Source organism: Lissotriton helveticus, chromosome 6 (assembly GCF_964261635.1).
Source record: "Lissotriton helveticus chromosome 6, aLisHel1.1, whole genome shotgun sequence".
Lineage (NCBI taxonomy): Eukaryota > Metazoa > Chordata > Amphibia > Caudata > Salamandridae > Lissotriton > Lissotriton helveticus.
Window position 1 is genome coordinate 1,140,785,363 of NC_136067.1, and position 21,152 is coordinate 1,140,806,514.

The window sequence follows — 21,152 nt, forward strand, 5'->3', positions numbered from 1 at the left end:
ACGTTACAAAATCTGCGTTCAGGCTATGTGCCTTGGCGTTTAATCAACACAACGTCACTATTCCAAATCTTTAACCTTACTGATAGACAAATCGGTATGGCGCAAAAGGGTGCTGATTATACAATCTTGAGCATTGAAAAACTTGAAAGATTACCAATGACAATGTCAGAACGACCTGTCAGTGAATGGATAATCCACGGAATCATAAATATTCCTATCTCAACCTTCAGGTTTCAATACTGCCAAAAATATATACAGGCTGGCATGTACGAGAAATTGGGTAAAGGGTACCTTAAAACAACATGGAACCTGCCCTATTCGCATGCATGTGTCAGTAATAAAGGACAGAAAGTGTTTCTTAGTGGCAACAATTGTGCTATGTCACTAAGCGGCACGCTTCTGTGTAACGGTATTAGTTTGCACGGAGCCTGTGAAGGGAATTCATACAACCTTTCATGTCACCAGCAAGGCGCACCTGCAACAGAAATAGAACCATTCTTTCAAAGACTCTATAATGGGAGTTACATTCTTATTGTAGACCGCAGATGTTGTAGTCTTATGCCCGGGACTCCTTATCTAGTCACTACGACGGCCAAGGTCAAGTGCTGTGGACGCTCATTGTTTCCGAGCTCCTTCCCAGACAGGGAGGCAAGGGCATGGCCCAATTTGAAAATTACTTCTATTCGAATAGATACTTTAAGCAGAATGAAAACAGTGCTTCTTCAGACGCCTACAAGGCTCACGTCATCTAAAGAAACGTATGATCTACAAGTCGCAAGGACGACTGCAGAGATACATACATTATTATCAACTAATTCCCCCGTTCATTTCGCGGAAATCCTGAGCGAAATCTTAAATATTTCTGATACCAATGGGATCTCAGGGGTATTTAAGACAGTATTTTCGATGGCATTAACACCATTCAAAGCCATACTGGGTATTTTTCCAGATTTCGTCCATTCGATTTTTGGCGGACTTCCCTTGATCCTGGGACTAATTGCAGGAATCCTATTCCTAGTGCTTATTTTTCGTTATGGCAACCCATGTCACAGATCAAACTCTCGCGACAATGGAAGATACGATCCTAGCCATTGGATACCGGGACCGGATATCAAAAATCCTGGGACTCTCCCGGCTTAGAGACCTGAACATGACTTGGTTTCTATCATTTCGACCAATGTGGCAAAGGTGTGTTTTACCTGTACTAAGGTGTCTGCTATGCGGAGAAGAATGCGTGTTAGACACCTGTCTGACGCTACAATCGGATGCGCCAGTGGATGCAGATACACTGTTGGTTCCTACCAAGGTTCACGCTTTGTGCTGCCCTCAAAGGCTGCCAATCCTGATGACGGCATTCCTGGAATCTTCACCACTACGATTGAAGAGTAGTGAAGTTCAAGATGAAAGCAGCATCGAACAGGTACGACCTTCTGTCAGTGATGCAAATCAGAATGTCAATGGAGACAATCATGCGCATGAATGCATGGTTACACCTATTTCCGACTTAGAGGAACTTTCCCATGAAGCTGTTGACAGTTTTTTCGAAAGCCTGAATGATATGATGTTCTCTCCAGAACAGAAATAGAGACTTTTGAGTAAACTCGCACACGGCGTTCCCTGAATTCGGCCTTCAACTTTAAAAATAAAGTCACATGAACAATTACAATCCAGTTCACGGACAGCAATTTTTTCAGCAAGCCCCTAAAATATTTTTTCATATATTTTTTCCGGGACACTGATCTTCTGCTTAAAGTAAGAAACTATTCCTAGAGAACTAAGATTTCTATTTTTAGATACTTTATTTAGACTTTAGCTGCCCGCTGGTATGTTCACAAATATTTTATTATGTGATGAAATGGTCTCGACCTTTCTTTCTGTATAGCCATATTAAGAGCCATTTCATGTGTATTTCTCAAATACCAAATTAGCAATAATGCATACAAATGCGTGTTTACTTTTGCATTTAATTCATAGCTTAAGTGCATACAATATATATGACTGCAACTTTTCAGTATATTTGAAAAATTTCAAAATGCATTTATGTATTTTGGGGTGGTAAGGTATACACTATTCTCTATAGTATGTTGTACTATGTTATACTATGCATAGATTAGTAGATATGACCATAGTTAGCGTGGAGTGGGTGTCGTGTATTTCTATAGGTTCTGAATCAATCCCCCTATTCCTGACCCTATTCTGGTTAAACTAACTATCAAGTTAACTAACAGTCAGCCCATGAGGCAAGACGAGCCCCCATGATGCAGATACCGTTATCTGACGCAGTCACACTACGGCACAGGAACGTGTTATCTGATTAGGTCATAACGCTTGAGATCTAATTAGACAAGCGACATTCCTCCAGCCCCTGATAAGGCATACGACGTTCTCATAACAAATCAAACCTATGACAACCTGGGAAAAACCCTGCGGCCATTGTTTTGATTTCACCGAGAACTTTAGTAAAGAATGTGCTAACGAGCAAGTCGTATGACATCTTTATTGACGTATCTATGTCCATCCTTACGTCAATCTCGGCACCTTTAAGGTATAAATATTACCGATCTTGCCCTATGCAAACACACGCGTGGTGACAAGACGGAGCAGCCATACTTGCCGAAGCCGAGAGCAGAAGCAGACCCCGCTGGCAGCAGCCCCGCCTTCCTGACGCGCTGAGAGACGCGCTGCTATCTCAAGCCGAGAGACCCAGCACCGGCGCTTTCGGGCAGCCCTCGCAGGCGGCCTGGAATATCGAGAGCAGAGAAAGAGATACCATCCCTCATTCATCCTAAATTCCAGGTACAGAACTGAATAACCCCTCACAGAGAATTCTTTAGTTATTCACTTGGCAAAAACAAACTTAACTTAAACTGTAACTTTCTATTCCCGCCCACGCATTAGACTTAGGTCAGGTACACGGGGTAGGCGTATTTAGAAACACCAGTTGAGTACGTTTAGTCAAATGTATATGTGTATGTAAATATATTTTAATCATTTTAAACATCATATGGCTCAGAAACCATATCAATGTTTTTACAGTATTATTTTATACTATTGCTTTTAATGTATGCACTTTACTTAACTATAAGTATTGCAATAATATCGATCCATTTCTCATGTATGAGAAAAGAGACTGATCAATAAATAACACCTTTTATTGAACACGCCCGTCTCTTCCTTTCCTCTACATTCTGATGAGACTAAGAATGCACGTACTGACTGAGTAAAATAATTGCCTTGTGCTCACACGACTCTTGAGATTGACTCTTGACTAGGGGAGAGCAAAGTTGTCATGTTCTATGGTTGTCAGAAACTAAATCCCTTCTTGTCTAATCAGGGGAGGTAATTCTTTCCTGAACATTCGAGAAAGTTTCTAGCGAACTCTGAGCTTAGCTGGCAAACCCAAAAATTAAGTCTAGTATCGACAGTAGTAGACCTAGTTAACGTCTGGTCTAGGCCTTTACTGCTGTAGGTATTATTCCAATGCGCAGAGCCTATTGGGAAGATAGGAACTACACTACAACATCAGCGAACACACACAGGGGAAAAACCATTCAAGTGCAGTGAATGTGCAAAGTACTTTAGTTGGTTCTCACCCCTCCAAAGACATCAGCGAACACACACAGGGGACAAACCATTCAAGTGCAGTAAATGTGCAAAGTGCTTTAGTCTGTTATCACACCTTCTACGTCATAATTGAAAAAACACGGGGGAAAAAACGTTCAAGTGCAGTGACTGCAAAGTGCTTTAATCAGTTATCAGACCTCCAACAACATCAGCGAATACACACAGAGGAAAAACCATTCAAGTGCAGTGAATGTGCAAAGTGCTTTAGTCAGTTATCAAACCTAAAAAGACACCAGCGAATACACACAGGGGAAAAACCATTCAAGTGCAATGAATGTGGGAAGAGCTTTAGTCAGATATCAGACCGAAATCTTCATCAGCGAACACACACGGGGTGAAAAACCTTATCATTGTAGTGAATGTGACAGTAGTTTTCGCGACTCTTCAGCATTAAGGTATCATCAGGGAACACACACAGGGAAGGCCATGAAAACCTGGCTATTTAACTCCTAGAGAGGGAAGTAACCCTGCGATCAGGCCTTAGGAGGACATCTTACATAGTGCCAGGAAGCCCTTGGGCAGCAGGGCGCTTTATAAATATCACTAACGTTAACGTTAACATTAACACAGGGGAAAAACCATTCAAGTGCAGTGAATGTGCAAAGTACTTTAGTCACTTATCAAACCTGCAAAAACATCAGCGAATACACACAGGGGAATAACCATTCAAGTGCAATGAATGTGCAAAGTGCTTTAGCCGGTTATCCCACCTTCAAAGACATCAGCGAACACACACAGGGGAAAAACCATTCAAGTGCAGTGAATGTGCAAAGTGCTTTAGTTGGTTATCACACCTCCAAAAACATCAACAAACGCACACAGGGGAAAAACCATTCAAGTGCAGTAAATGTGCAAAGTGCTTTAGTCTGTTATCACACCTTCAAAGTCATATTTGAACATACACGTGGGAAAAACCAATCAAGAGCAGTAAAAGTGCAAAGTGCTTTAGTCGATTATCACACCTCTAAAAACATCAACAAACACACACAGGAGAAAAACCATTTAAGTGCAGTAAATGTGCAACGTGCCTTAGTCTGTTATCACACTTTCAACTTCATAATCGAACACACAAGGGGGAAAAACCATTCAAGTGCAGTGAATGTGCAAAGTGCTTTAGTCGGTTATCACACCTTCAAAGACATCAGTGAACACATACAGGGGAAAAACCATTCAAGTGCAGTGAATGTGCAAAGTGCTTTAGTCACTTATCAAACCTCCAAAACCATCAGCGAATACACACAGGGGAAAAACCATTCAAGTGCAATGAATGTGGGAAGAGCTTTAGTCAGATATCAGACCAAAACGTCATCAGCGAACACACACGGGGTGAAAAAACTTATCATTGTAGTGAATGTGACAGTAGTTTTCGCGACTCTTCTGCATTAAGGTATCATCAGGGAACACACACAGGGAAGGCCTTGAAAACCTGGCTATTTAACTCCTAGAGAGGGAAGTAACCCTGCGATCAGGCCTTAGGAGGACATCTTACATAGCGCCAGGAAGCCCTTGGGCAGCAGTGCGCTTTATAAATATCACTAACATTAGACGGAGAACGAATGAGACACTATAGCTAGTCGGTAAGGGATTTTGGGTACGGATGTGATAGGTTGGTACACCACCTATTCACCGAGGTCCTGTTTTTCTGTGTATAGTTCTGTGTATGTGCAGAATCCCTGCAACACTGCAGTTGCTGTTCTGCCAAAGGAAGGAAGAGGACTTTGCTGTGTGCTATGTCCCCTGCTAAAAAGGAAAATCTCCAAGGTCCTGAGGAGACCTGGCCTCCTGATGTTGAAATTCAGGGACAGCAAAGTTTCTAAAGATCTCTACAAATGCTGTGTGCGTGTGTCTGGGCACCTATCGTGAAGTCCGCAGTGAAATTTGGAAATTGTGATTATTCCCAGCATCAACGCTGTGTGCCTGTGTCTGCAGTGCACACAGTCCTGCCTGCACTAAGAGCTTCGTGAAACCAGTGGGCCACAATGCTGTGTGCGTGTGTCTGTACACAATGCAGCTGGTACCATGTCCTTCGTTTGGGATGACAGCATGATCTCCAAATTGCTGCATGTGTATCCCCGCTGGCCCGAGTCATTAGCGAGAGCTCTGCGAGGAGAACAAAAGCCATACTGTGATCCCTGCCTTTGAGGCATTGCCTGGCAACCAGGATTCCTCCAAGACGCTCTGCCGCCAAAGAGGGGGCTGCCCAGCAGGACATCAGCGCCGAGCCAGAGCGGGGAGTCGCGCTCGAGTCCGGGGAGGTAGCTCTGTTCCTCCCGTATAGCGTCTGCAAGAAGAGGGCTCCTGTCCATGGCCAACACGAGGCACAGGCAGCAGTGAAGAAACCAACTCCGCAGGTAAGGCTTGGGTCAGCGATCTGAGTCTACTACCCAAACTGTCCATTTCTAACCTTGCCCTGGGTGGGTTGCGGGCCGGCAGAACGGTGAGAGCGGTTGACTGTTTTTAAATTAACTCCCCTGTGTCAGCCTGCCTCTAGACTGTGGGGCCCCACCGCCTCGTGATATTCACACCCGTACTGGCACAGCTGATAGTTGCGGTACCGGGGCCAGTCTTCATGAAATTGCTTGTTGGATGCATTTCAGGGCATAATTCCTTTTGTGGCTGACGCCGGGAACAGCATTTGGGAGCATACCTTTACCATCACAGATCGTGGAGCCAGCAGGCTTGTGGGGGCAAGTCAAGCAACCACAAGAGTGCTGCGTGCAGATGCTCAGGAGAACTGATTGGTGATATCTTATTTGTTATTACAGGTATTACAGAAACTACCAGTATGCTTTTTATTATAACCTTCCAAAGAACATTTCAGAGAATAACTTCCATTGCTTATGTTGGATTCTTTGTCGTTTTGGTCTTGTAAAACTTAGATAAAAATGCTTTATTTTTCTAAACCTGTGTGGTGTCCATTTGTGGTGTTTCACTGTGTTACTGTAAGTGTTGGTACAAATACTTTACACTTTGCCTTGGGGATAAGCCTGTCTGCTCGTGCCAACCTACCAAGGGGGTGAGCGGGGGTTATCTCGAGTGTGTTTCCCCCTTACCCTAATTAGAAGCAAGGGTCCCTATTTGGTCAAAGGTACCTCCCTCTGCCAACTAGAGACCCCCATTTCTAACAGGGAATGATCAGGGTTTTCCCTGGTTTCACGTTTGTCTTCGGGCTGAGTGTAACCCCACCTGTGACCTATTAATCAGTAGGCCTGGTTTTGGGTCGCAGACTCTGTCTGACCATTTATCTGTGACTCAGGATTGATAGAGAGGTCCTCTTGGGTGAATTCGACTGCAACAATACAAGTTCATTATTGCGTGCACATAGAACATGGCAGTCATTGATATCATATTTACTGACATTCTCATTATTATGTGTACAGTTGTCATAGCATATATCCCCTTCCATGGGTCGGACAGCCTGGAGCCGTCTGACGTCTCGGTGGGCGTGTGCGTCGGATGGCTCCTGGCTGTTCAAGCACCCACCCACGGAGGAAGCGCTTACGCTCCCCCTGTGGGCTGCCCTTGAAGCCTAGGGCATGATTGTGCAGCAGGAATGCTCGTTTTTATTTTTTAAATTCCCATTTACCTTCTGGGAGTGGCCCCTTGGGCAAGGGTCGCTCCCCTTGGGGGGGCAATGTGTGTAGTTGGTTCTGCCTTCCATTGGGGCTTGATAAGGCTTCATATTGGTCTACTAGTCCCTTGATGACAACAGACATATTTCCTGAAATTATGAGTCGTGATTGGTATTTACCTTTGCTTCGGATGCTGCATTTTGTTGATAATGCTTTGGCGTTGCCACAAGATCACCCTGACTGTGACCATCGTTTTAAGATTCGGCCTGTTCTTGATCACTTTGTAGATCGATTTCAGAGATCTATACTCCAGGGAAAGAAATTGCGGTTGATGAGTCTTTAGTCCTGTTCAAGGGCCGTTTGTTTTTTAGGCAGTACATTCCGAGCAAGAGGGCACATTATGGAATTAAGATGTATATGTTGTCTGAGAGTAGGACAGGATATGTCTATAATTTTCAGGTGTACACTGGTAGGTCTTCCACTATTGACCCCCTGGTTGTCCATCCACTTTTGGAGTATCAGAGAAAATTGTGTGGGATCTTGCTAGAGGACTGTTTAACAGAGGCCACCATTTGTACCTCAATAACTTCTACACTGCTGTGCAATTGTTTAAGGAATTGTTCAAAGTGGACACTTTTGCTTGTGGCACAATTCGCTCTAACCGTAAAGGTTACACATAAGAGCTTGTTTGCAAAAAGCTTCAGAGGGGATAGTGCAGTGCCTTGCGTAGTGAGGAACGGCTAGCTGTGAAATTTGTGGACAGGAGGGATGTGTACATGCTGATTCCCATTCATGATGAGAATACTTCACCTGTGATTGTTTGGGGTCAGGTTGCTGAAGTGCGCAACGCTGTGTGCATTGTAGACTACAATAAGCCCATGGGTGGTGTCGATAGAGTAGATCAGAGGTTGGAACCTTACACTGCTGTTCAGAAGGCTTACATTTACTATAAGAAGTTGGCCATCCATCTCTTCAATTTAGCAACTTTCAATGCTTTTGTTGTGTTCAAAGAGTGTTCTCCTGTGTCAAATATGACTTTTATTCAGTTTCAGGAGTCTGTGATAGGCAGCCTTGTTGTTGTGGAACAGGCAAGTGTTCCCAGAGTTGGGGTGGTGGAGGATGTGGCTAGATTGAAAGATCGTATTTAACAAGAAAGGAGTATCACCACATGGACCTTGAGAAAGGTTCTAAATGGGATGTCAGAGAACAAGAGGAACAGTATCCTTTTGTAGAAAGACCCCTCACCCACCAACCTGGTTGGTGACATGCTTCATCATTGGGGTCCCACCCTGACGGCCGAATGCCATCAGGGTGTGCTGTGACACCTGACTACAGTGGAGCTGGTTTTTTGAGTGAATGGTGCAAAAAAGTGATGTTAAAAATTGTCCTGGTATGACTTTTTGAAAAAACGTTATTCATAAGCTACTGGACAATGTTAAAAAAGAAGTGGAGATACTAGTGGGTAATAATGACCGTAAGTATCTATGTGAAAGTAATTAAGATGACCTACATGTTTCAACCTGTAAACGGTAAATCCCAGGTTTTCGTCAGGACCAGAAAAAGGAAAATGGATGATCTACATACACTAACGTGTATCCTGTCCTAGATTCCTGTGGCCCTATTGCAAAAATTTGCAGTAGGCAACCTCAAAACCTAAAATAGGCAAGGAAGAAAAAGACTCCAAACGTGGGTCTCAAGGACTTTGAGGGGGCAGAGGGAAGGCTTGGTCAGCGAGGGAACATATTAGTTATGCTGACATCAAAATCGATCAGCCTACGTGCCTCTCCGGTGTCCCCGCTAAAGATCACCACTTTCCTGATTTAATTCCTCCTACGTCCAAAAAAGAAAAAACAATCCCTGTAAGAGATGCAGAGTCTGATTGCGAAGAGATATGAGGAAGGAGAGTCGTATGCACTGTGCCGAATATCCTTCTAATCCTGGGCTGTGTGTGCCCACATGTTTCAAATTGTATCACACTCAAAAGAATTGTTGGGAGCAACTGTGTGTCTAATAGTGTACTGCCTGGTCTGTATGGTTTTATATAGTTATTGTTCAGTTTCATGTTTGGCAATAGAATGATGTCTTTAGTTACTGCTGTTGTTTTTGTAGTTATAGTTTTGTATCCAGTTGTAATTCATTTGTGTTTTCTTTCTTATTAAAATAAAATTCATGACGATGTGTGTGAACTGGCGCTTGGCTGGTGGTGTGAGTGGACTGGCGCTTGGCTGGCAGTGTGCGTAGATTGGCCCTTGGCTGGCATTGTGTGTGGGCTGGTTCTTGGCTGGCTGTGTGCAAGGACTGGCGCTTGGCTGGCGGTGTGCGTGGACTGGTGCTTGGCTGGTGGTGTGCATGGGCTGGCGCTTGGCTGGCAGTGTGGGTGGGATGGTGCTAGGCTGGTCGTGTGCGTTGGCTGGCATTTGGCTGGCAGTGTGTGAGTAGTGACTTGCTGCTGGTCATTACACATTCTGCTAGTCAAACGCCACTGAAGACACTATGTCAACCACCAGCCGGTGTGATTCCTGTGTCAGTCATGTGGGCGTATGAAAGTGATGGGTCCTTGAATGGCGCTGTCTGTTGATATGAATGTTGTAATGTGCTGGGCCCGTGGCTGGCGGTGTGAATGGTCTTGTGTGGCACGTATGAAAGGTGTGTGTACGGCGTGTAAAGAGGTTGGTGCTGTTGGGGGGATTCTGCACATATACAGGACTATGCACACTTAAACAGGAATTCAGTGAATAGGGGTGTACCAACCTACCACATTAGTACCCAAAATCCCAAACCGACTAGCTATAGTGTCTCATTTGTTCTCCATCTACAGCAAAGCTACCAATGATTCGGCAACCCAGAACACGTCACTCTATTTTGGGAATCGCCGAAGCCAGACACTCTTTCGCTCACTCACTCGTACTTGTCCACAATGCGAGTAATCTTAGACGCTGTATAGTTTAAAATGTTTATTTCAACTAACGCGCTCTATGGTGCAGTACACGAGCCAATACTAGCAGCAAAATGCATAAACACTATATAGTCAACATTGTTACAATACCATAGAATACAAACGGGGATATCATGTTATGGAAAGAAATGTGGAAAAGGACTGAACAACCTAACCACCCTCCCTGTGTTAAGAGATAGTTTATTATAAAAAAGTAGACCTCTGGGCTTTGTTAGCCGGACCCCATACCTCAAGGCATAGATGCATTGTTCACATCTCAGGACAAGCACAGCTCTTCTCTTAGGAAAGGTGTCTCTCCAAGTGCCTCAATATTTGCTGCACTTGCAATATTAATGCACAATATTTCCAAAAGTGCCGCTGTGTGTAGCATATTATGTCTAGGTGCGAGGGACTGACCAGAAAGGAATAATAAGGGGCATTGTTATTTTACCTTGAACAGAGTGTACAGACTAAACCTCAGAGCACAGCAGAGAATGTGCAAGGTAGACAGTTCTCATGTGAAAGGGGCACAAACAGGATATTGTGAAATATATGCATACAGTGTTGTGCGCAAAAGCATCCTCATGGCAGCGAAGCTCATGCTAGCTTAACAAATGTCGACAATGGACCTATAAGCCAAACTACACCTTCCCCCTGGTAAGTCCATCGTATGTAAACATAAGAAGAAAACAGAGTTCAAAAAGTGTAAGCAGATATCAATAGGCTTGTCCATAAATTTGGAAAAAGAAAAGACGAAAATCTATATAAAAAAACAAGTTCTGGAAGAAGCTGTAAGGAAAAAAATATAGTGGGAGAAAAGGCATCCGAAACCCAAATGATGTCGGCTGGCTATGTTCCTGATTTATCCATCAAGGTGTGGGTGCAAAAGAATGCAATACCCTGCAAAAAGTCATCATTTTGGTCTCTGGAAAAAAGAGATGCAATCCAATTTAGCAAGCTGAAGGAACAACAGTGTTCTTCCTAGTCAGGTGCTTTCATTAGCATTGCAGGATAACTTGTGTGATATTCAATGTAGCTTTGAAGTAGGAGATTCTGAGTAGCTTCACAGATATCCCATTGTGCCAAAATTCCAAGTGCAGCAGCACGTACCAATAAGCCAATCTCAGAACAGTCCTGCACATGAGCAACTAAGGGACTCATAAGCTGATCGAAATCCGGGACTCAACATGACGTATTGGTAAGGCATAAATCCAATGCCCACGTAAACTGACAGTGGAGGCATGAAAATACGGGTTCCACGCCAATGAAATATGCAAAACGAAAGGATAATCCATAAGACGAGCTGAGTGTCACAAGGGGCAGTGTACCGAAGCATTCATGCATCTGGTCACGAAGCAATTGCAGCCGGCCTGTTCTGTGCAGCACCACAAGAGGAGCAGCCATTGCGTAGCAGGCACAGCAGGGACAGGATTCCAATGGATAATGCCAATATTAAGGGAAAACTGCCAAAGATGCTGCAAAAGATAGAACAAATGAATGAAGGTATTACACCAAATAAAGTCTGAAAAGAAGACACGAGGCCAGAACACACAGCCTTAAAAAAATGTGCTAGTGCTTGAGTAGTCGACGTATTGAAGATGCAATGTATTAACTCCCTAAAATGTAGTGGGAAATTTGTATTTAAAAGTATTTGAATTTCAGTGGCCGCGCTAGCCACCTGGAGGGTGAAGGTTTCTCTTGCAGAAGTCAGTGCAACTTCTTGTTGCGTTAAAAGCGCTTTTAATCTGTTGAGCTTGTTGAAATCTTCTTTCAAAGTTGACATTGAAGGGCAAACTGAACTATCCAGTGGCCCACGCGGGGAGTGGAAAAAGCACATTATTGCAGCAAATTACGCGCTGGGAAACCATTACAATGTATGGTATCCCAGCAAGCAAGCCGCAGCATTCCTAGTTATTTTAAAATAAGATAGCCTCCGTTAGCAAGCAAAGTGAACGTGGGAATGATGGTGGGCACTGGTTTACCTTTCAGAACACATGTGAGGTTTGGAGGTGAAAGATTACAAGCTCCATGCAATTTCATGTTTTTGCATACTAGGGAATGCCCCACTGTGGAATCACAATCCCCCGCTAAGGTAAACACCTGTATCTTCACTTAAACAACAGTAAGTGAAAGGCAAGGACCACAGTTCATGTAGAAAGGCATTGCCAAGGGGCTCAAAGTGACCTACAGGGAAATGTTTCATACAGGAGCTAAATTGAAACAGAGAAAAAGGTAAAGATATGGCGCCATGGATTAACCAAACAGTAGAGTCAGATTCTGCTACAGAAAAAGGTTAAGGATCTACTTTTTTCAATGTGCAGAAGAGTGTAGGTAGCATCTTTCATGGACATGAATTGCTGTTTGTCTGTTAATTTAAACAGTAAAAACAAAGCAGTTGCATTCAAATAATTCCACAGTACTTTTCCCATTTTCAGACTTTGAAAAGTCTATGCAAATTGCATTACACAGTTGATTCTGACCATGATATATTAGAGACACATCTTCTTGTACAATGTCAATAACAGAGGAAACAATATTATCTAATGTATATATGCGAGAAGACACTGTATTAATACTGCCAAAACTTTTTATAAGTTTGCCTGGTCTATTTCCCGCAAACGAGATGCTGCTTCAATTTGAGAAAGTTTCCAAATTTTATTGTAAGTAGCGTATATCCATTGTTTTGTTCTAGGAGCTCTAGATCCTAAGATAAAATCAGCCAAATTAATATTGTTGGACAACAACGACAGGTTATGTTTAACACCTTGCGCGCTGGCCAAATGTTCGCGCTGTGCGGGCGAAATAAAGAATAGGTGGGGTTCGGACGGCCCCTGGCCGCCCTCCGCACACACCCACCATGACGCCTGATGGCCGGGGCCATCCTCAGCACCCAAGGGGTTAACGGATGAGAGTGTAGGGTGCTGCAACCACTGTTGACATAATTTACCCACAGAATAGGTTGTGACAGTGTGAGAATCAGAAAATCTCGGGTCAGGTTTGTCTTCCTTAAAGCCTAAGACAGAGTTAAGGAAACAAAGTTGGCAGGCATTCGAACTTGTGTGCCAAACTTCGCAACCCATGGGGTCTATGGCAGATTCAATGCAGGAATAATATTGAAATAAACTTTGTAAAGATTCAATTGTATAATTTGTATGTGTGCGCTAATCATTTTATTCAGCTAATGTTGGAAAAGCAGGAGCATTCATTTTCTTAGCAGTAGCCAAACCAAAGCATGTGGTTTGGTATACTGTATTATTTAAAACCAAAATGTGTGTTGGGATGAGGCAGGCACGAAGGAGGGCTTCATAGCCTTGCACTTGCCAGTCCTTAGAACCCCAAATTGAGTTTAGATCAGTGGTGTCCTTCCAATGGTCATAAGCCTTTATGGACAGAACCTGTTGAAAAGAATTGAAATATATTAATTTACTAACGGTTAACATGGCCTCCTGAGAGGAAGGACTACTTCATTTGAAATAATATGACCCAGGATTTGATTTGTCAAAATCTGTTAAGTATGAAAACATTTTCTTTAGTGTTTTCGAGCTACCTTTTAATGGTGTAGGGCAATGTTCCCACTGAGTGTAATTTACGACAGGACATAATGTATTGGTCTTGTGTATGAAATGATGCCCATAATGTTGACAACAGAACAGGTCGACATAATTTGCAGAATTCATATACAAGTCTTCAGCATCAAAAGCAGCATAATATTTCAAATCTGAAAACAAGGCTTGCATTGCATGCACATCCGAATCATAAGAACGTATGTGTTATGTCACTACATCACCCATAGAAACACGAAAGATGTACAATACATTAATGAGCTCTGTCGGACCATGAACTTGGAAATCCACTTTATCCCAAATGATACCATCCGAAACTGGGAACGCCAAAATATTAACAAGAGTCTGGTCACGCTTCATGATGTGGGAAGATGAATGGAGGGCCAACATACCATCAACAACGTTCAAAGCAGAGTGTTCAGGGAAGTAGTGACCATTGATAAGTAGGAAAAAAAGTGGTACAGATCCAATCGACATAAAAAGAAAAATCATAATTAGTATAAACCAGATGTATGTCCATGGAGGAACCAAATAAGTCTGTTTAAACCAGGATAAAAAAATTGACAATTTTGTCGGGTCCCTTGAGGAGGTGGAGGATGAGTCATAAGAAAAACTGACATGGTGCAAAGGACTATCCGGCCAATCATGCAAAGACCCACTTGTGGGATATGTGTATAGAGCATCCATGTTGCAGGAGGTAGTTTTGGGAACAGAAGAATGGTCAACAACAGGGTCCCTCTCGATGACAGTGCGTGTGGCATATTGGATGATGTTCCACTTTCAGAGTCCTCGAAATTGTGGGACAAGAAACAGCAAGTGTCACACTATTCAGGATCAGCCAGATGTTGCAGCTTGACATTGTCCACTGAGATGTATCTGTTGTCTTTGCGACCAGGAAGAGGAGTTCAAATTACTGTTCGAGTACCCTTTAAGCCAAGCACTGGAACCGCTACACGATAAGAGGGACCAAATTCTTTTTTGTTCTCCACCTTTTCTCGGACCAGATCTCCAACTTTAGGAAGCCAGCCGACCGCCGGTTTCAGGCGTGCTACATCAGTTGCTGAGGGCAAATGTTCAGTAACAAGACTGTCACTGGTCTCTTGTAGGTTCTGTAACATAGTAGAATGATTATCTACATCAAAGGTCGCGGCAGCCGCTGCAACATCTAGACCATCAATGTATGCCAAATAGCATTCGTATGGGGTCCGCCCACCCAGAGGTCTTCTAGGGAGATTCTTACGTGCATGTTGGACGCCATACAAATGGGCTAACCAGTTCCTGCCAGTACCTAAGACTCTAGCTGTCAAAGATTGCTTTAAGTCACAGTTCATTCGCTCCACAATTGAGTTGCCCGTAGACCTGTATGGAGACAAAAACTGCACCAGCACCCCCATAGACCTTATTGCATCTTTGTACGCCTCAGAGGGGAACGCTGGACCTTGGTCAGAATGAAAGGTACCACAAGCAAAAATCCCTACAAACACAGGCAAATCTCTGATGACAGTTCGAGCGTCAGCACTGCGTGAGGCCATACCCAAAGGAATCTAGTGCACAAATCCACTGCAACTAAAATATATTTATATGCAGTATCTGAAGAAAAGGGACTGCAGTGATCAGGATACACACAAGCAAAAGGGGGATTAGCAATGCAAAGTGGTGTTTGTGGTGGAAGTGTTACCACACAAGGCTTAATTTGCTGACAAATGTCTCAAGAAAGTAGTCACAAGAAAGTACATAATTACGGGCTGTTTATATAAACCATGCCACCAATAACGTTGCTGCAAGATAGAAATAGTCGCAGATACGCCGGCATGGGACAAAGCCTTGCCTTCGTGTTCAGTTTTGATTAAATTGTGTCTGCAGTCCACGTTGGGAATCAGCCGATCCCCAACGTCTGGTATTCTAGCAAAAGGAACTTGTTTGGGAGTTAACTGCTAAGAATATTTCTGCCAAAATTTCATTATCAATCTTAGTTTTCCCTGTGCCAGTGCGCGTTTCTGTAGGACCGTAATTTGCACAGCTGTCAAAACTTTTTCAACAGTCAAAAACCTCATTTCGGCCGAAGTTTATAAATGTGATTTGTATGCAATAGGTACTGTATCTCCTTCATTGTACGTCAAGTAAGTGAAGCCTACTGCACCTGGCACGATTCGTATCACCAGGGTAGTGTGGTTATCACATGTCAACAAGTACTTAGAATCAAGCAAATCAGATTTCAAAGAAAGTAAAATAACAGAATGTTCTGGTAACCAGCTGGCTTTTGAAAATGTAGGTTGTATCAAGGCATAAAGCGGCTTGATGCGCTGGGCATATTCGGGAATATAAGAACTCCCAAACTTCAAAAATCCCAGCAAAGGCTGAAGTTTTTTCAGGGTAGTTAGAGACTGCAAACGTGCGTATTTCTCCAGAAAGTGGGGAGCCAAGCCCCGACCTTTATTGTTGAGCTCATAGCCCAAATCGAATTTGTAGCCGTAGTCTGCAAATTCCAGAATGATGCGGTCAACACAGCACAGATGCAGCCATGATTCGTCATCTGTGAGATAGATATCATCCACATACGAGTATGCATCTGGATCTATGCTGTCCAACAAACAGACAACAAGTGCCGTGAAAACCCCAGGACTATTTTAGTACCCCATAGGCAAACGCCAGTATTTTTCTGTTTTCCACCGGTCGTGAATGCGGTCCATTGACTGAATTCAAGGGACAGGTTGTGGCTAAAAAAAACCATTGAAAATATCAAGTGTTTTTTTATATTTTTTACAAACTATGCTGTCTACTAAAGCAGAGCTATGGGTATTCTGTACTGCAGACGTCCGACAATAAGAGCTCAAATGCCGGTAAACAAAATGTATGCGGTATGACCCATCGGGTTTGGATATAGTAAAGAGCAGATTATTCATTGGTGACACACATGTTTCAATCACTCCGTGATACTCCAACCGGGTGAGAATATCAGCAACGGGACCTTTGGCTTCCCGCTGTATGGGATATTGGGGTTGTGGTTGAATATCATGTGGCGGTGAATTTTTATCCCTGCCAAATTGATTATGGCACAGGGCCGGTGCCAAGGCCAAAGCCCACTGAGCTGCAAAAGCCTTTGCATGCTCCTTGGGCACATAACACGAAAACTTGTGAGCCAGATGAGTCCTGTGAAGAACGAGGAAAATGCTGATCAGGGACCTGAAATCTATCAGGAGTCTTCATTTTCGCGCGGTCGCGCATGTCATAAGTATGCTCAGAAGTATCATGTGTCGGTGAACCAGCACGCAACCCTTGCTTCTGTTATTGTTGTTGTTGCCCCCTTTTTTTGTTTCTCTAGTTCTTTTTAGAGAAGACTGGGCGTCCATCTGTGTCAGATGCAATGTCCGGCTGTGTTTGAGCCTGAGTTTGCATTTGAGTAAAAGGTTTATTCCCCAAACTATTGCAGCCAATGGTTTTATAGGCCTTTGCAATAATTTTTGGTAATTCGCCTGGTTTGCCCACTTCAGGGACTGCTGCCAAGCCTTTAGCGACTTGAATGCTTACTGCATCGCACTTGACATTGGCAAGGATGATATCAGCCACCATGTCAAACACTCCAACCAGTCGCATCCCCAATTCCACATCCGCTTCAGTGCCATGCCCATCTTGAACACGCTTATTCACGGACGGGAGGACTGTCATAGAGGGAGTGTCGAAACACTTCGAATACACAGCTGCAAACACCTTGCCCCAGGTGTTACAATCAGCTAACTCGGGAATCAAGTCCTTAGGCAAACTAATAGTCAAAATTCTGTGTTTTTCTACAGGAGAGGTATTAGGAAAAACAGCTTTAAGCTGTCCATTTTATCAGTGAGCCAAAAAGGCAATTCATCCTTATTTGTTGGATGCTTTCCCATTACTGAATTAACCATAACGGGACTGATAGTTTCTCCACCAGCCCCTGTAGGTTGTGCGACAACTCCAGGTGGAAACGCCTGGAAAGTAGGCAACACGAACTCTATAACAGCTCTATGTACTCGAATCAGAGAAGTATGCAACACGAACAGCTCATCGAGCGAAGCTGTTGTTAACCCATGCAGGTGAGGTGCATGCCCAGCTAACACCAGCCACGTGGCCCCTTCAATTGATAAAGGACCTAAGCGGACTGGCGTGAATGTGTGAGGAAGGGTGCCATTAAACCAAATTCGTGATGCCAACTTGCGAGCAGAACCTCAAGGGTCTGATAGGGTTGATACGCAACCGGAACAGCCACAGTGGTGTATTCATGAAAGACATTGTCGTTCGCTTCCACCGCCGGAAAGGTGACTCATGAGTAAAAGACTTCAAACGGATCCACAGGATCCCCTTCTACTACAAAAATTAAAGACACCCCTGCAACAGGGACTACATCTTTTCTTAAGAAATCCCTGAGAGGGGCACGATTGTGTGCAGCAATGTTATGTCCACTCACTAAACGTAGAAAGTACAATTTAACATCAGGCAGCACAACAAGGGTTAAAAGTGTAAAGAGAAACCTTTTTTGTAAAAATTCAAGCTTGAGAGAACCTATAAAAACGTCTATTTAGGAGGTTGCACCGTCACGCCACTTCCGGAGGCAGGCGTGAGGGTATTGCAGACAAACACAATCACTACTCAAGCATCTCACAGATAAGAACCAGACCAAACATTGGCGGCGCCATGTTGCAGGGATTCTGCACATATACAGAACTATGTACAGGAAAACAGGACCTCATTGAATAGGGGTGTACCAACCTCCCATATTGGTACCCCAAATCCCAAACCGACTAGCTATAGTGTCTCATTTGATCTCCGTCTACAGCAAAGCTACCAATGATTAGAAAAACTAGAACACGTCACTCTATCTTGGGAATCGCGGGAGCCAAACACTCTTTCGCTCACTCACTCGTACTTGTCCACAATGCGAGTAGCCAGAGACGCAGTATAGTTTAAAATGTTTATTTCAACTAACACACTCTAAGGTGCAGTGCACGAGTCAACACTAGCAGCAAAATGCATAAACACAATATAGTCAGCATTGTTACAATACCATAGAATACAAACAAGGATATCATGTTATAAAAAACTGTGGAAAAGGACTGAACAACCTAACCATCCTCCCCTTGGTAAGAGATAGTTTATTATATAAAAGAAGATTTCTGGGCTTTGTCAGCAGGACCCCATACTTCAAGGCATAGATGCACTGTTCACATCTCAGGAGAAGCACAGCTCTTCTCTTAGCAAATGTGTCTCTCCAAGTGCCTCAATACATGTTGCATTTGCAATATTAAATAGTAAATATTAAATAGTGCAGCTGCGAGTAGCATGTTATGTCTAGGTGCGAGGGACTGACCAGAACGGAATAACAAGGGGCATTTTGTTTACCCTTGAACAGCGTGTGCAGACTAAACCTCAGAGCACAGCAGAGAATGTGCAAGGTAGACAGTTATTATGTGAAAGGGGCACAAACAGGGTTATGCAAAATATATGCATGCAGTGTTGTGCCCAAAAGCAGCTTCATGGCAGCGAAGCTAATGCTAACTTAGCAAACGTTGGCATTGGGCCTATAAGCCATACTACAGTGCCTTGCCCTGGCTTTACAGCTCACTAGCTGTGAGTCATTGGTTCAGGGTTTTAACCTTTTCAATATTATCATTGCATTTCCTTTTTTGTGAAATCTCTTGTTAATAGAATTTTACGGTTTGAAACTTCACTCACCATTGTGCCAAATCCAACCAGTATGTGTGAGTACTTAAGGAATTGTTCATTTTGAAGGAATAGTTGTCTTTTCTGTCTCTCTCTGGCAGGGTGTATATTTTCTCCACATTGTCTGTGAAAGTGAGTGTTGTAATGTGCTCGGGCCGCAGTTGGTGGTGTGAAAGTGTGTGCCAAGTATGAAAGGTGTGTGAATGGCCTGTAAAGATGTTGGTGCCTTGCCGCGGCTTTACAGGTCATGAGCTGTGAGTCATTGGTTCTGGTTTATAACATTTTAATTATTAACAGTGCATTTCCGTTATGTGAAATCTCTTGTTAATAAAATATACATTTTGACCCTTTCACTCACCCATGTGCCAAATCCAACCAGTATGTGTGCGTACTTGAGGAACAGGTGGATAGGCAGTCATATTTGTCTAATTTGTCTTTCTGTGCTAAGGTGTAGTCTGTCTCTAGGGAAAATTTACCAACTTTAGATATTTCTGTAAAGTAAAATAAAGATGGGGAGTGCTGGGTGGTGTGCCTCTCGTGCATCCCAGCATGTATTTTTACTCACACCATGCTAACCTTAAAATGTGACTTTAGTAACTCATATTCTGTGAATTACTGTGACATAATATTCTGTTGTCAGAAAAAACACTATTTTCCTGCCACTTGCGTGGGTGAGTCAAGCACCCGCGACAGGCAAGGGCTAAAAACCTATTGAGGCAACATCAAAATTACCTATCAGAAACGCTACAAAGCCCATTTTGAGAATTATCTGATTGGTTGAGAGCAGAGAACATCAGGGGATGTAGACATCTTGCAATTCCCTAAATGATGTGAAAGACTAAAAAGGGGGGTCTGAATAATGCATAAGGCTTTAAACCAGATTGTGGCATTGGAAGCCAGCGATGAGTGTAGAGCAACGTTAGGTAGAGTCAAGTCAAAGGACACTGTGGTCATTGACTGGAGCAGTCCTCATAGTGTTGGTAAACCCTGGCCAGGACACTATGGGCCTCATTTATGAGGCCCCTTGTGCCATCGGAACGTCACTTTTCGTTACGACTTTTTGTGATGTTCCGTGGCACAGAAGCCTGCGTGATATTTATGAGGCAGCACTAAGCCACTTTTTTTGGCATACTGCTACCTGATAAATATCAGTCCCTTTAACGCAGTGTTCTGCGTTAAAGGGGCGTGCCATGGGTGTTGCTGGGGACGTTCCCAGCAACATCCATGGCCTTTAGACACTGCCCCAGATTTACGAGAAATCATAAATCTGAGGCAGTGCCAAAAGCTTACGCCTCCCCAGGGGGGCATAAGGGAGGCGCAACAGGGAGAAATATCTTTATTTCTCCTTGTTTTTCCTTTTTCTATTCTGCAGCACACGAAGAAAGAGGAAAAGCCTCTTGTGATTATTTTTGTACAGAGAGGTTTCCCTTCCTGTACAAAAATAATCATCCCCGCAATGCCGGCCCCCTTGCACCATTGTGCAAAGGTGCCTACACTGGTACAGGCAGTCCATTGTGTGCCGGGGAAAAGGACAGGAATGAGCCACATCTTATAGATACGGCGCATTCCTGCCCTTTTGTTTTGCCGAAGGGAAGCGCAGCATGAAGGCCTGCTGCGCTTCTCTACGGCAAAACCTCCTAAATGAAGCCCTGTATGAGGAACCAGTCCACATAGTGTGTTTAGGTACTTTCCTTCAAGTGTATAAAAAAAACTAAGAGGCTGACTTACAAAAGCATTTATCAGTAGAAGTAGGAGTACTGCAGGAGTACT